Here is a 16,418-nt window from a genome sequence, read left to right as displayed (position 1 = left end):
TGCCACTGCCTCCACCCACCCAGGCCACAAAATTGCAGCTGGTGCAGACTGGAGATGCCAAAGGCTGGTTGAGGTGGGTTTGGGCTCTTGCAGCTGGTGAAGGCAGCCCCATGCCCAGACATCTCAGGAGCCAAAGGGCACCCAGGTGACCCCAAGGACTGGTCAGCAATGAGTCCAGCACTGGGATGGGAGCCGGATCCCTGAACAGAGCCCACAGCCTTGCTTGGTCCCCATTTCCTTGAGAAGCCCCTTCCAGAGAGTTTTCTGTGTTTTGCCCCTCAGGGAACATGGCCACATCCCAAACTGGCTCCCCAGCAGCTCCAGGCTGGACTGTGGAAGCAGAAACCCTCCTGGCAGGCAAGCAGACACCACAACCGCCTAAGGTGAATGGCCCAACAGCACATTTTCAGGATGCTTCTCTGTTTTATCTGTTTGCAAAGCAGATATTTGGGGAGGTTGGGCTCAGAATTGCTTCATGGCTTTGCCAGTCCCATGGGAAATGGTTCGCATTCTTAGCATAGTTGGAGGGCTGTGAAGCAACAGAGAGGACTGCTCCGAGGCCTCTCTGGGACCAAGGAAGATGAGCCACTACCTCGGCATCCTCTCTCCTTGGATGGGTTCTGGTGTGGGAGACACTGAATGTTCTTTCCAAGAGGGTGGAGTGGTGGGATCTCTAGAGGGGCTCTGTGGAGAGAGTCATCACATTACTTATGTAAGCCCAGGGCTGCGAGTGCTTTCAAGGGTCATGTTATACCAGCTCCTGCCCGGAGAAACACACACTCAGTGCCTGCAGAAATGGGCTTCTTCAGAGGCCCAGAAAGCATTAATGACAGTAGTTTTCTCTAGCCAGTGGTTTTCCATTTCTTCTGGGTACATTGCTGTTTGTATTTTTTTAAATAAAGAATATGTATCATTTAAAAGCAAAATCCCTAAAGATGTTTTTGAATTAATAACTAAATGAAAAGGCCTCAAGAGTCAGGGCATTTTATCTCCTGCCTTGACAGTAAACCCCCGAGTGGAGCAATCTTTCTTGCCAGAAAATCATGTCAACCCTTCGTCCTCTTTCCTGCAGCCGATCAGATGCCTGCTGCACTGCTGAAGAGGAAACAGAGTCGTGGCCTCCGGGAGGGGGCTCAAACCTGTGACTGGTGCATGTTCGCCATTAGACACACTGGCTGGTGACCAGCAGCCCCACCTACAGAATTCCCTGGAATGAGGAATGGCATTCCTGAGACCACTCAGCAGAGACTGCCTCAAAAGGCGAGCTGGACTTTATTCAGGCCCTGCTCAATGCCAGGAAATGCAGCGAGAGAAAATCCCCTCCCGGTGCCACCTCTGTGGCCAGCACACAGGTCCCCTGCTCAGCGGGTGTGTGTAGACGTGCCCTCAGGAAGCTCAGCCCAAGGCCCTCTGGAAGTGGCCACAGCTGGACCACACGGAACTCATCCACTGCTTCTTTGGAGCTCCAGGAAAGCGCCAGAAGAGGGGCACAGAGGCAGAGGGAAAGCTAAGCAGCCTGTGGCTCAGGGGACTACCTTGCAACTGCTTGAATGTGAAGCAGGTAGAGAAATCCTCCTGGGTACCTGAGGCCAGGTGTATAAGTGGGATTTAAGAGAGGCCAGCGCCCCTTCCGGGGTGGCCCCAGCCCAGGAGGAGGGCGTGAGAGGCACGCCTGGGAAGTGTCAGAGCCTGACAGGCGTGAGCTGGAGGCCTGGCAGGAGAGTGCTCTCACCACCTGACCATCCTGGAAAGCTGTCAAAGTCCCAGTGCCCATGCCACACCCCACAACAATCCAATCAAACTCTTTGGAGGTAGGACCCAGGCGTCTCTGATTTTTAAAATTTCCAGGTAATTAAAATATTCAGCCATGCTTGAGAACCAGTGCTTTAAAGAGATATCTGATGCATCCCAGGCTCATCAAACAAAACAAGTAGGGCTCTTCCTGAGTGATTCATCAAGCCACCTTCTCTCTAGAGGCCCTCTTCACTCCTCTAGTCTCTCCAAATCCCTGCCATTCCTCCACATCCATCTCCATTGCCACCTCCTGATGGGAGCCCTCCATGGCTGCCCCAGCTGCAGTGAGTGCCTTTCTTCAAGGGCCCCTGTCACTGAGGACCTGCATAGCCATACATAGCCATCAGCTGACAGGTGTTTGCCCGTCCATTTGAGCAATCCATTCCTGTGGGGGCAGGTACTATGTTGTCCATCATGCTTTCTCACAACCTGCTGACCTACCACCTACCACAATTCACTGCCCACATTATATGCTCAATTAGTGTTTTCTGGCTGACTTACATCCTAGTGCATTTCAAGCAATCTTGGTAAAAGAGTTGAAAGAATGTCTGATTCAAATTAGTGGTTTTGTTGGTGATCAGTGATTGTGGTCATAGAGATGTATATGATAGGAATGGTATAGGAAGAATGGCCAAGAAATGCCTCTCAGGCTGTCTCCCAAGATGGTATGTATAACCCATATAGCCCAATCCTCAGGTGGTCCAGTCCCTGCACTGAACAGCTTCAAAGCTGTGGTAGTTCCACAGGGCAGTAGGCAATGACAGGTATTTTCTAATTAAAAGCACTTCAAATATTTGCTACAGTCTTTTGAGGAAACTTGAATGTGGCAAACCAAACACATGCATTTATATCTACTGAGGAGCCTTGAGGGGTGGGGAGAAACAAAAAGGTATTCCAGCCAGTGAGACCAGCAGTGATGGAGACAGAGAGACACAAAGCCCTCCCTGGTTTTCAGAATGGCAAGAGGTCTTGTGAGTGTGGAGTGTAGGGAGGAATGGTTAAAAGAGACTGAGAAGGAGCCAGTATACAAATGGGCTTGAGTCATGAGCCAAGGAGGTAGATTCCAGGTTTTACCATCCAAAGCCTACAACTAACAAGTGGTGTGATCAGATCACTCTGGCAACATGCAGAGGGCAGGACACCGTCAGGACACTAGAGCAGCGGTGGGGAGAAAGGGCCAGGCAGAAAAGGGCTGGGAGATGTGGCCCAGCCACTATCAGGTCCACCTGCGGTTGCCAAAGAAGATGCTCCTACGCTCCGTTCCCTGTGTGGCGTGTTCTCAGACCTGGGGCTGGCATTGAAGGTGCTCCTACACACCTTACCCAAGACTTGCTTCCACCCAGTGCTAACTGGCCACTCCATGCCACTGCTCCAGGCTCTGAGCTGAGGTCAGATGCCCCCCCAGCTGCTGGGAGGGCCAACCTCAGCTGCCTTCACACACAGCCCAACATTTTCACCTTTTGTACAAGCCAAAGGATATGTACAGTCACCACCAGATAGAAAAAAAGCAAATCTTTAGGCTCAGACAATATGAAATATATATCAGCGACTTAAAAAAATGTATGCCAATTTTTACCAAAAGAATTTCAGAGTCTGGGCTGCTTGGGTTTTCCAGGAAGCTGATGTTGAGATAGGGTTAGGAATGCAAGGTTAAAGAGGGCGAGGGTAATGCCTGGGAATGAAATGGGGCAAAAGTAAGAGTGGAGTTCTCAGACCTGCAGGCCTGACTCTCTGCCAGTCATCCAGTGAACTAAAACAAAAACAGCCCATTAGAGGACTCCTGTGTTGGAAATGTGGAAACGATGGAATGGCTGGGCCCTCATACCACCATCTTGCTCAGTCATTGGACAGGGACACTCAAAGAAAATCATAAACTTGGTCCAAAAGCTGAGTAGACCCTGTAGGAGCAAACAGTGGTAGGCTGCCAGCTGAGCACAGCCTTGCAGCAGGGCAGTTTTGTTTTTTTTTTTTTTTTTTTGAGACCAAGTCTCGCTCTGTCGCCCAAGCTGGAGTGCAGTGGCGCGATCTCGGCTCACTGCAACCTCTGCCTCCTGGGTTCAAGCGATTCTCCTGTCTCGCCCTCCCGAGTAGCTGGGACTACAGGCGCGTGCCACCACACCCTGCTGATTTTTTTTTTTTTTTTTTTTTAGTAGAGACGGGGTTTCACCATGTTAGCCAGGATGGTCTCGATCTCCTGACCTTGTGATGTGCCCGCCTTGGCCTCCCAAAGTGCTGGGATTACAGGCATGAGCCACTGCACCTGGCGCAGCTGGGCAGTCTTTTACTGGGGCAATGTGTCTTCTGTTGCACGCATCTTGGAGCAGCACAGCTGGGCAACGCATCCTCGTGTCTGTCATGAAGTCCTCCCTCCTCCCAGCCTCCAGTCTCAGTGGGCCACACGTAGCATGTTTGAACCCTCTGTGCCAGTCCCCATAAGGGGCCCTCCTCCCTATCCCCATCACCTTCCTTCCCCGCCGCCTCACCAGGCAGAAGGCACCTCTTTCCAGGGATCTACTCTGTCCTCTCCCTCCCTTCAATTCTTAACACTGAAGTCCTTTTCTTTCATTTGTCTCCTCCTAATACTCTGTCCAAAACCCATCACCAGCAAAATCAAAACATAAATGACTAGCTAGGCAAAGATCTGTACCTTTTGAACCACTAAAGGCTAATCTTCCTAAGACATAAAAAGCTCAATACAAGTCACAGATATAACTAAACTGAAAAAAAAGAGCAAACGATATGAATGGACAGTTTATGGAAAGGAAGTCCAAATGACCCTTAGGTGAAAAGACACTCAACCTGACTCATAGTAAAAGAAAGTCAAGTTAAACACCATTTAATTCAAGTAAGACACCGTTTTCGGCTATCAGATTGGCAAAGATCAAAAAGTTTGATTCAGCGCAGCGTTGGCGGGGAAACAAGCAGGCTCACAGGCTACTGGTGGGAACGTGAATTGGTAAAGCCATGCAGAGGACAATTTGGCAGTGTCTCTCTAAGTTACAAATTCCCATGACCTTCAAAAGGCAGTTGAATGCAATGGTTAAGCGCACAGACTGGAGTCAGAACACCTCGGTTTGAATTCCAGCTCTACAAGTCCTTTACCTTCTCTGTACCTCAGTTTTTCTCATCTGCAAAATGGAATGATAATAGTGTCTCCCCCAGGAGATTGTTGCAAGGATTAAAATACCTTAATTATTGTAAAGCACTTACAACAGTTCCCAGCTCTTAGTAAATACCCATGCAGATGTTAACCATCATTATTATTAATTGACCTTGCAATTCCACTACCAGGAATTTATCCTACAGATATGCTTGCATATGTGCTAAATGAGTACACAATGTTATTCATTGCAGCACTGATGCCATTGAGGAGAAGACTGGAAACAATTCAAATGTCCATGAAGAAGCTAAGCTGGCAATGGTGCATGTGTATAATGCAATACTATGGGGACACAAAATAATAATAATAATGAAAAAGCTCTTTAGTCTGATCCAGTAGGTGCAGAATGCCGCCATAAGTTTTTAAATAAGGAGAGTAGCACAAAAACAAGTCCACATTCCCTTATCCACAATTATAAAATTCAAAAATCTCCAAAGAACACAATTGAAAAATAAATAAATAACACAAACACATTTGGTAGCAAAACCTGGCTGAACTCAACTGACTTAAGGCAGATTATGGCTTTATTTATTTTGTTTGGTGCAGAAATATTTGTGTATTTTATCACAGGCTCTGCTGGGAGTGTGATAGAATATACATACTACCTTTCTACACTCCTTGAATTCCCAGTTCCAAAATACAACTGCCCCCAAGCTTCCAGATAAGGGATTGTGGACTATAAGATTATCTACCTTTTTTTTTTTTTTTTTGCATTAAAATATCTCTTGAAGTATACACAAGAAACTAGCACCAGTTGCCTCTAAAAAAGGGCAACCAAGGCCAGGCGCAGTGGCTCATGCCTGCAATGCCAGCACTTTGGGAAGCCAAGGCGGGCTGATCACGAGGTCAAGAGATCGAGACCATCCTGGCCAACATGGTGAAACCCCGTCTCTAATAAAAATACAAAAATTAGCTGGGCATGGTGGCACACACCTGTAGTCCCAGCTACTCGGGAGGCTGAGGCAGGAGAATTGCTTGAACCTGGGAGGCGGAGCTTGCAGTGAGCCGACATCGCGCCACTGCACTCCAGCCTGGGCGACAGAGCAAGACTCTGTCTCAAAAAAAAAAAAAAAAAAGGGCAACCAAACTGGGAGGGGGAATTTTCACTTCACTGTATTTCAATCCAAACATTTTAAAGTAATATGGATATTTTATTCCATCTAAAGATATTTTATTCTATAAACTTTAGATGAAATAAAATATCCATATACACACATTTTTCCTGGAGCTTTTCCCAATAAATCTCTTGCAAATGGAACCTCATCTTGGTCACTGATTCACTGATCTTTGGTGAACTCAAACTAACAAAACATACATATACACACATAGATTTTAAATCACTGTTTTACCTAAATAATATACACACTTCTCCTTATCTTGCTTTTATTATTCATAAATATCTAATTAAAATTAATCACTGGTTTACCTCTATTTCATTCTTTTTAATAGACGCATAACATCCCTAAATATGAATGCACCATCATTGATTCAGCCATTCACTTTAATTCCAACTTTTGGACACTATGAACAATAAATAAATAAATGAAGACTGTTTTGGATGTCCTCAGTGCTGGGCTATCCTGAAGCCTGATCCACTCTCTCACTGGCACTGGCTGTGGCAGGCTGCCTGGGAACGCGGACCTGGGAAGCAGGGCTCGAGGGTTGCGGCAAGTGGGACAAGAGCTTCATCTCTGACTCACTGTGCTGCTCTGGGCACAGTGGTGAGGCCTCCTCCCTAGAAAAGTGGAGATAATGAGAGTGACTCAGCGGCAAGAACTCATATGGGCCAATTGGTGAGAAAGCCACAGGTCTCCTCATCAGCCTTCTGTGCACCTTTCCCCAGGAAGGGGCAAGAGCTGCCCCTCGGACTCCTCCTCGGCCACATCTCCCTAACAGAGCCCCAAAGTGAGGCTGTCAGATTCCAGAACCTAAGGATTTAAGTGCCTATCAAGGACCCAGTACAATAAATGGGGCAAGACCCATAGCAGGACAAGTGGTGGGGAGATTCCAGAGCACCTGGCATAAAGGAAAGATTCCAAAGTCTTCCAGCAGGAAGAAAACAGGTCATGTAGAACGAAATAGGAATCAGACTTGGGGGTGGGGGTGCTGCAGGTTTGATCAGAGGAGGCAGACAAACTCAGGAATTCAGTTTATAAAGTATTAAAGCTTTTCAAATGTGGTATGGGCGACTGAATATAGAAGTCTGAAATGTGAGGGGTTTTAGTGCAATTTTTCCCTCTTTTTTTTTTGTAGGACTCCCCTTCCCCATAACCTATGTATTATAATAGCCTAGTGTATATCCGTTCATACTTTTCTCTATGCCTACATATACAAATGTATATGAACATATACACACACACAAACATAGCCATATGTATACACACGGTATGTGCATACATATATCCACATATATACATAAACATACATAATACATATTCACATATATGATATACAGATATGTATATCTATACATAAACATACACACACATAGCCATGTGTGTGAATATGCTACAGCTTTGAGAACGTACCTCCCATTGTTCACTCACAGGAGCTTTTTCCAATAGATCTCTTGCAAGTGGAATTCCATCTTAGTCACCGATCCTTGCAGAACTCAGACTAACAAAACATACATATACACACATAGGTTTTAAATCATTGTTTTACCTAAATGATGTATACACTTTTCCTTATCTTGCTTTTCTTTTTCATAAATATCTAATAAAAATTAATCACTGGTTTATCTCTGCTTCTTTCTTTTTAATGGGTGCATAACATTCCTAAATATAAATGCCCCATAATTTATTCAGCTTCGCTTTATTTTTTATTTTCTTATTTTCATTTTTTTGAGATGGAGTTTTGCTCTTGTTATGCAGGCTAGAGTGCAGTGGCATGATCTCGGCTCACCGCAACCTCCACCTTCTGGGTTCAAGCAATTCTCCCGCCTCAGCCTCCCAAGTAGCTGAGATTACAGGCGTGCACCACCACACCCAGCTAATTTTGTACTTTTAGTAGGGATGGTGTTTCACCATGTTGGCCAGGGTGGTCTTGAACTCCTCACCTCAAGTGATCTGCCCACCTTGGCCTCCCAAACTGTTGGGATTACAGGCATGAGCCACTGCACCTGGTCAGCATTCACTTTAATTACAATTTTTGGACACTATGAACAATACTGTAATACACATTATCCTGTACAGATATTTGAGGACAGATGAAAAGGACTGAACTGGTGGTCAAATATACTTATAGATATATAATTTGTACAGGTTATAATATATAAAATTATTAATTTTATGTAATAACTATAATTAATTTTTTTTTGAGACGGAGTTTCACTCTTTTGCCCAGGCTGGAGTAAAGTGGCGTGATCTCAGCTCACTGCAACCTCCACCCCCAGGTTCAAGCAATTGCCCTGCCTCAGCCTCCCGAGTAGCTGGGATTACAGGTGCCTGCCACCATACCTGGCTAATTTTTTGTATTTTCTTTTTTTTTTGAGACGGAGTCTCGCTCTGTCTCCCAGGCTGGAGTGCAGTGGCGCGATCTCAGCTCACTGCAAGCTCTGCCTCCTGGGTTCACGCCATTCTCCTGCCTCAGCCTCCGGAGTAGCTGGGACTACAGGTGCCCGCCACGACGCCCGGCTAACTTTTTGTATTTTTTGTAGAGACGGGGTTTCACCATGTTAGCCAGGATGGTCTCGATCTCCTGACCTCATGATCCCCCAACCTCAGCCTCCCAAAGTGCTGGGATTACAGGTGTGAGCCACTGTGCCTGGCCAAATTTTTTGTATTTTCAGTAGAGGCGGGGTTTCGCCATGTTGGCCAGCCTGGTCTGGAGCCCCTAACCTCAGGTGATCCACCCACCTTGGCCTCCCAAAGTGCTAGGATGACAAGCGTGACCCACTGCACCCGGCCACATAATTGACTTTTTTAAAGGCTAGAGAAAGTCACATTTCAAGTAACGCTGTACGCGAATACCCCTTTCTCTGCAGGTCCACCAGCATTCCCAGTCTTTTTATTTTTTTCAAGCTGACCTAACCATTTCACTAACTGCTAGTGATTTTTCATATGTTTTTGGCTCTTTGAAACTGACATTCCATAAATTGCCAATATTTCTATTGAATCATTTATCTTTTTCTTGGCAATTTGTAAATGTTCTTTGTGCCCTTTGTCCTCTGATTTATAAGTATGGTTTCCAAATCTGTTCATCTATTCTTTGTGCTATCTTTTGCCACAAAAATTTAAGATTCTAATCTAGCCAAGTATGTTTATCTTTTCTTTCATAGCTTCTGGGTTTCTGGTATTTGTTAAGGCGTCCCCCCACCCCAAGTCTTCATTGTCCAAGAAGGCTGCTAGAGCTCTAGTCATCACATCTGCATTACAGGCGGCAGGATGGAGAAAGGAACAAGAAAGGCACTTCACCTCCCTTTGAAGACATCTTTGCAGATATTCCCACACAATAATTCCACTTGCATGTCACTGGCCATAACTTAGTTATGTCTACATAGTAGCCATAGTTAGCTGCAATATTGTCACCACCATCTTTGAGAAATACAACCTGCTATACCCACACTTAGAACCAAGAGCACTCTTGCTTCTCAGCATTCAGCAGACAAGCTGAGACCACACGCTACTGAGAGAGAGCTGAAGCCTGGGAACCCACCTCTTACCCTAGAACTTAAAGTATAATAAAAAATAATAATAATAATAAAAAGAGAGAGAGAAAGGGCTTCTCTTCTGGCCCTCAGGCATCATGCTTAAGACACAAGGCCTACTAAGTCACAAACCGGGAGGATCGCAGCCCTGAGGCTTCTGTGAGCAAAATCCCAGAATGACTGCAGTCTCCAGAGGTGTCACCTTTACCTCAAGCTCCTCTCCCTCAAGCTCCTCTCCCTCCAGTGTTCTCCCCAGGGGATGGGCAAGAGTTTGTGGCTGGGTGGGGAATAGCTAAACCTGCTGGCATGCAGGGCTGATGGCTTCTGAACTATGGGAAATACCACTAGGCATTTCCAGGCAGATGGGGGCTTTAGGGAATTACTTATGATTCATGCCAGTCTGCAGGGTGTGTCTGTGCCAAAGAGAACAACATAACATTGGAAATACTTTCTAACCAGAATCACTCACTCCCTCACTCAGTCACTCACAAGCCCACTTGTCATTCATTGAGGACCCAGAGACGGGGCTAGGCACATCTATCCAGGCTTTCTTCCTACAGTTCTGTTCTCAGTTGAAAAACAACATCAGTGGAAGAGGTAGGCCAGTGGAGAGCAGCTGGGCCATGAAGGGAAAGATAGAAAAAGTTCATAAGCTGGCACACAAGAGCCGCAGCCATCCTATGGGGCAATGTGGACCCTGAAGACTCGCCTGCCTTCAGAGGCTGGCGCCACCACATGCCTCAGCCTCACCGAGCCTCAGCTTTCTCATGGAGGAAGTGAGAGGGTAATCCCAGACCTGCCCCAGTCTCAACACTGAGAAGTGGGGTGATGTGGGGAGTCTCTCCAGACCAGCATACTCTGCTCCAATGCTCCTGTTGTATTAAAAAAAAATCTTTGAGGCCGGGCGCGGTGGCTCACGCCTGTAATCTCAGCACTTTGGGAGGCCGAGGCAGGTAGATCACCAGCTCAGGAGTTTGAGACCAGCCTGGTCAACATGGTGAAACCCCGTCTCCACTAAAAATACAAAAATTAGCTGGGTGTGGTGGCACGCGCCTGTAGTCCCAGTCACTCAAGAGGCTGAGGCAGGAGAATAACTTGAACTCGGGAGGCGGAGGTTGCAGTGAGTCAAGATCGTACTACTGCACTCCAGCCTGGGCGACAGAGCAAGACTTCATCTCAGAAAAAAAAACAAAAACAAACAAAAAAAAAAACTTTGAGAAAATTATACACATATTACATCTTTGTCATTAAAATATCCAGGAAACACAGATAGGCGAAAGGAAGGCAATAAAATAACTGTTAATTGTAGAGGAAAGAGCTGTTAACATCTGGACATAGGCTTTTTCAGCATTTCCAGTACCTAGATACCTATTTTAAATGGCTTATACTTTATATATGGCTTGGTAATTTCCCTTTTTTCACTCAACAATATGCCATGAGTTTCTTTCTACGTCAATAAGCAAACTTCCTCGACATATTCTAATGTTTGCATGACATTCTGTCAATGTATTGTATGACTAATTTTTCTTTTCCCCCGGGTCTAAATATGATCTAGCACAGAACTGTTACTGATCCTGACTTTATTTAAAATTTTGATGTTTGGTTCACCATGGATTAATCTTTATTTTTAAAAAGTTGCATTAAAATATTACTTGTCTTGATTATGGGGTTTTGGGGTACCCCCTACTTCGCTTGCTTCACCCTCATTCCAGCCCTGTGTCATGTAGATACTCCATACTTTATGCCACTAAATGTTGGGATCCTTGAGTTGTTTCCAGTTTTCCAGTTTCTCTGTCTCTGTATTTCCAGAATCCAGTACAATGCCTGGTACCTGGTAAGCACTCAATAAATATTTGTTGTATGACTGAATGGATGGATGAATGAATGAATGAATGAATGAATGAATTGGTGAAGGAAGGAAACACTGCAATGATTATTCTTGTGCCTAAATTTTTGTACACATCCCCTGAAGGAAAAGGGAATGCGTGTCAAGAGAGGAGGAGGAAAGGCAGAGGCCTCAATGGAAGGACAGCACAGGACCAGGTGTCCACAGCACAGAGTCCAGGGGAGGCAGCAGTCTGAGTCATGTGTGTGTGGGCGTGAGGCAGGGCTCTAGTGGGCTGGAGTTGCCCTCTCAGTTTATGCACTATCCAAGCCCACCTGGAACCCCCTTTGGAAGTCCCCAAATGGAGCTATCACTACTGCGGCGTGGCTCCAGCCCAAAGAGCTGGAACCAAAACACGGCCATATCCCAGCTGTGTGACTAGCACATGCTCACACAGAGGCGGCACACACACCCAGCCCCAAGAGCCTCCCTCGCACAGGCTGACTCAGAAACTCACTTGGAGACCGGGCTGCAGGCCCGCTGGCCGGCTTACTTCTCCGGGGGTGCCGAGACTCTGTGCCCCCAGTGTAGAGCTGCCTCTCCATAGCAATAGCAACAGGGGGTTTTCTCAACCCTAACCAACGTGTGGAATTTTAAAATAACAAAGCCAGAATCCAAGAGAGGAAATTCTAAGAACATGAAATAAGTCAAAAAAGCAGAGGTGGGTGTTTATTTTCCATCGACTGCTTCGTCCTCTGCCTCCCTCCCTGACCCCAAAGGCTGGGGGAGGGGTCCGGATTCAGATGTCAGCACCACAAAGCTAAAGGAAACCCATCTTCCTGTGTTTGCCAAGGAACAATGCTGGAGAGTCCATTCCAAGGCCTGCACTTTTCCTCTGCACATAAGAATTTAGGTCCCAGTGCATTCCTGGGACAAAGAACTTCTGGATATAAACATTTCTGTTCCGTCACTCAGTGACATTTGTGACACACAGAGACTATGATCCCGTGTGGCCTCATGTGCTCAGATCCATACTGACCCAAGCCGAGTGAGGATCTAGTAGGAGATTTAGAGTCCTGGCCCCACCTTTCAGCTAATCAGCTGAAGGGTCTGATCTCCTCTACCACCCCAGTGACAACCTCCCAGCTCTGCTTTCTGTCCCTGCCCTCCGAGCTCCCATTAGTCCTTTTCTGGATACTGCCCAAGTTCAGCCTTCCTGGCCCTGACCCTCTTTGCTTCATTCATCCTGTTCTCAGCCCATGGGCCAATCTCCCACGCTGCACCTGCAAGCAAGGTCCTTCTCTGCTCCAATTCCTCCTTGCCCACAGCATCGGATGCCCTGGATGTATTCCAGGATCTTTATGATGCCCTCTTCCATGCCAGTCTCATGTCCTGCATGCTACCACCCCCAAATCAGGGAGGGACAAAAATCAGGAAGTTCCATGACCAGACCCACATGGTCTTCCCCTTGGGAAGGCCCCTCCGCAGGGATGAAGAGCTGGACAGCTGCCTTTTCGGAACCAGAAATCAGTACTACGAAGGGGAAGAGGAGTCAGTCAATCAGGCAAGGTGCTGAGAGACCAGCCAATGTCCACAGAGCGCCTACTAGGTGCTAGGCCCCACTCCAGATGCTTATGGGCATTATCTATCAGTCCCCACAATACTCCCACAGCAGCGTGCTGAGTCCTGATTCTCTTCTCACTCTTCACGGGCCACTGCTGTGCCTCTCGCAGAAGAGGGGCTCCATAGACCCACCAACATCATGAGAGGACTGAGATGGACACCCTGACCCTTACTGTGACTCAGCTGGGCCTTTGGCAGGCATGGGGAGAGGCCAGGAGCAGACTTATGCTCTGTTTGGGGGCCAATCGCACCACAGGCTCTTCCTCTGCACATAAGGTTCCCTCTGTCTAAAATACTCTTCTCCCATCTTTTGGGCTGACTCCTACTGATCTTCCGTGTCACTCTGCAGCTTCTCCCAGGAAGCCCTCCTGGATCTCCACCCCCAATCTGTGTTATTCCTTGGTGTTCCCCCACACCCTGGGCTTCCCCCAACTCTCCCTCGGTGTTTCAGAGACTGTCTTGAGGATCAGAATGTCAGCCCCTCAAGGACAGGATGACTTCACCTCTGTGCCCCCAGAATTAATCTCAGGAACTGGCACGGAGCAGAGGCTCAGCAAATATTTATTGAATGAGTTAAATGCTGTTAGGTATTCAGTCACTCCCTGGCCGATCAGAAAGCACCTAATCCTAAACTAGATTGTCCGCTTTCCCTCTTCTCTCCCCAGGTCTTGCCCTTCACAATGTGCCCCCTAAATGGGCACATTTTGGGATCTGAACCCTGTGCCCCTTGAGGCCGATGATGGAGAGGGGCAGGTCCTGTCTCCTCTTTGAGCTACTGGCCTGGCTTTCTCAGTGCCTCAGCGGACCACTGCGGGCTTCCCTCCTTTCCTCCAGCGCGACTGCTCTCGCCGCACCCCTGTCCGGTGCCTCCTGCGAGTCCCTCCTGGTCGCGGCCCTCGGGGCCCTGTCCTCCACCCGGACAGACGGACGTACCGGGGGCTTGGGGAGAGGGTGGCACAGAGCGGGCCGGCGTTCTCCAAGGGGAGGAGAACAAACTTGTGCGCTCAGAGCGCGCAGTGAACACCCTGTTCACATTCCTGCGCCGGCCGGAATGCCGGCCCGGGACCAGCCAAAGGCCGCATTCCTAGCGCCGCGGCCAGCTCGCAGCCCCGGCTCCTGCCCCGCCCCTGCCCGCCCCTGCCCGCCCCCGCCCGCCCCTACCCGCCCCCAAACCCGGCCCCGAACCCGAGCCCGTGCGGGCGCCCCCCGGCGGCTGCCCTACTCCGCGCCCAGCCCGCCTTTTGGGTCTGAGCGTCCCCTCTCCCTCTTGCCCGGGAAGCGTCCGGCTTCCCCACACTGCTGCTTCCATTTCTGCAGCCCCACCCCTCCATCGCTTTTAGTTTTGTTATTTGCTCCCAATGAAAACAGGTAAAAACCTTCCACGGCCCCTCAGCACCTTGGTGACAAACACCCCCGCCCCCGGGCGGCTTCATCTCCCGGGTTCCCCGCACCCCGCCTGGGCGCGGCCCTGGCCCTCTCTAACGCCCGCACCCCCTGGAGCTCCCGCCGGGGCTCCCGGCGCCTAGGGTCGGCTCCCACGCAGGCGCCTCGGGCCGGAAGCCCAGCTGCAGCCTGGGCCCTGCCCGCCTTGCCCAGAGGCTCTGCTGAGGGCTCAGGGAAGGAAACGCAGTCCGCCCCTGTCCCTGCGGCTCTGGGTTGGAAACTGTGAGAAAATGGGTCAAAGTGGGTCTGTAGGAGTGTCCACCCGCCCCGCCGGATAAAGCGCCGCTCCCCCGTAGTGAGGATCACGCTCTTGGGGAGAGTTGAGGCCCCAAGAAAGTCCATAACCACTGGGCTGAGGGTTTCCACGACGGTATAGAAACCACTCGGATCACACACATCAGCTGACACACACAGCTGCGCTCACGTGGAAACACCACGGAATCAAGTGAGCAAATGGACTTTTCCCTAAAGCCAGACCACAGGCCTGCGGAAGTCCCTGCCTTCACGCAGGGACTCGAGGCGGGAGTGTGCGATGTCCGCTTGCCCCTACAGGGGGCCTTGCCCAGATTCCTTGCCAGTGTGTGCTACCCAGGGCGGGCAAAGCATGGGCTTTCACCCATTTTCCCAGCTTGTTGACAGGGAGCTTTCTCAGTGGGAAAGGTGCCACGGCCTAACATCATTTGCGTGGGGAAATTTGCATGTTTATCAGCCCACAGACCTGTGAAGGACTCACCCTCTGGATGAAGTGACACCTGGGAACCCAGTAATGCAGCAAGGCATGCCTGGAACTTGCATTGCTCACCATCCGGAGCGTGGTTTGTACTGCCAGGAAAGGCGGGAAAACAGAACCCAGATTGTGATTGGCAGACACCTGGCCTGGAGGAAGGGTGGGAAGTCAGGAGCACTTCATGCGAGGCTGAGCCTGATGGCCGACTTGCCTTGCTTGGTTGGTTTCCTAGCCTCTGAGAGCAGGAAAATAAAATGGCTCCTTTCCTACCTGGCAGGGGTGTGGCCTGCAATATCTGGAGGTAGGCCCAGAGTGCCCAGGTGGCAAGTGGCCATGCAGCCCTGATTTGAGGTTGTAGCCCTCGCTCAAGGTCTGTCTCTTCCCTATGACACAGAAGATGGACATTCTAGACATTTTACACCACCCTGGCAGTTCATCAAATGGCAGTGCCAAGGCTCTGTCTCAGTGGAATGTGAGGGTGCTCGGGGTGATGATGACTAAGTCAGACTCAAGAGAAGCCCCAATGAGGACCCTATTCATTTTACAGACACTTACTGAACCCAGCCCCTACCTCCAAGAGACTCACTGTCCCCTGGGGGAAGCAGACTCCTGGCCATTTCAGTGCAGAGTGATAAATGACAAGGCAAAAGCAGCCCCAGTGTGCAATTTGAGGACCACGAGGGGTACTGAACCCACCTCTGGGTGGGCCTTCTGGAAGGAGCTGCTCTCCAGGGGAAGTAGGGGCAGGGAGGAGGCTCTGCCAGGAGAAGAAACTTTCTGGCCTCTAGAGTCCTTTTTTTTTTTTTTTTTTTTTTTTTTTAGGTGACAGTCTTCCTCTATCACCCAGCTAGAGTACAGTGGTGCTATCCTGGCTCACTGCAGCCTCATACACCGGGCTCAAGCCATCCTCCTGCTTCAGCCTCTGAGTAACTGGGACTACAGGCATGAGCTACTATGCCCAGCCTAGAGTCCTTTTTAGTATTCTGCAGCCAACATGCCATTGTGCTGATGTTTTGCTAAAGAACCTCCACGGATTTTGCCAGTCATGTGGTTGGACTGAATAGCATTTAAGGCTTCCATTCCAAGGTCCCTTTCTGAAGATGAGTGGGATTATAATTTCCCACTGGGCCCAGGTAGGGGTCTGGTTTCGGTGATGAATTGGCCTCAGAAATTCAGCCCCTTCTCTTGGAGTTGCTTT

General features: G+C 48.9%; 1 long non-coding RNA gene across 2 annotated transcripts; it reads right to left on the bottom strand.

Annotated features, from left to right (window-relative positions):
* Positions 1-6,437: 6,437 nt before the first annotated feature.
* LOC104005754 (uncharacterized) lies at positions 6,438-15,464 on the bottom strand. Of its 2 annotated transcripts, none has more exons than XR_001713645.2 (3): positions 15,227-15,464; positions 7,483-7,570; positions 6,438-6,689 (listed from the first exon to the last, which is right to left on the bottom strand). It is a non-coding gene; the product is annotated as an uncharacterized LOC104005754 (long non-coding RNA). The 2 variants fall into 2 exon arrangements; XR_679199.3 differs by lacking the exon at positions 15,227-15,464 and adding an exon at positions 13,984-14,155.
* Positions 15,465-16,418: the final 954 nt, after the last annotated feature.

Source organism: Pan troglodytes, chromosome 2, assembly GCF_028858775.2.
Source record: "Pan troglodytes isolate AG18354 chromosome 2, NHGRI_mPanTro3-v2.0_pri, whole genome shotgun sequence".
NCBI lineage: Eukaryota > Metazoa > Chordata > Mammalia > Primates > Hominidae > Pan > Pan troglodytes.
This window is presented reverse-complemented; position numbering and strand designations above follow the sequence as displayed.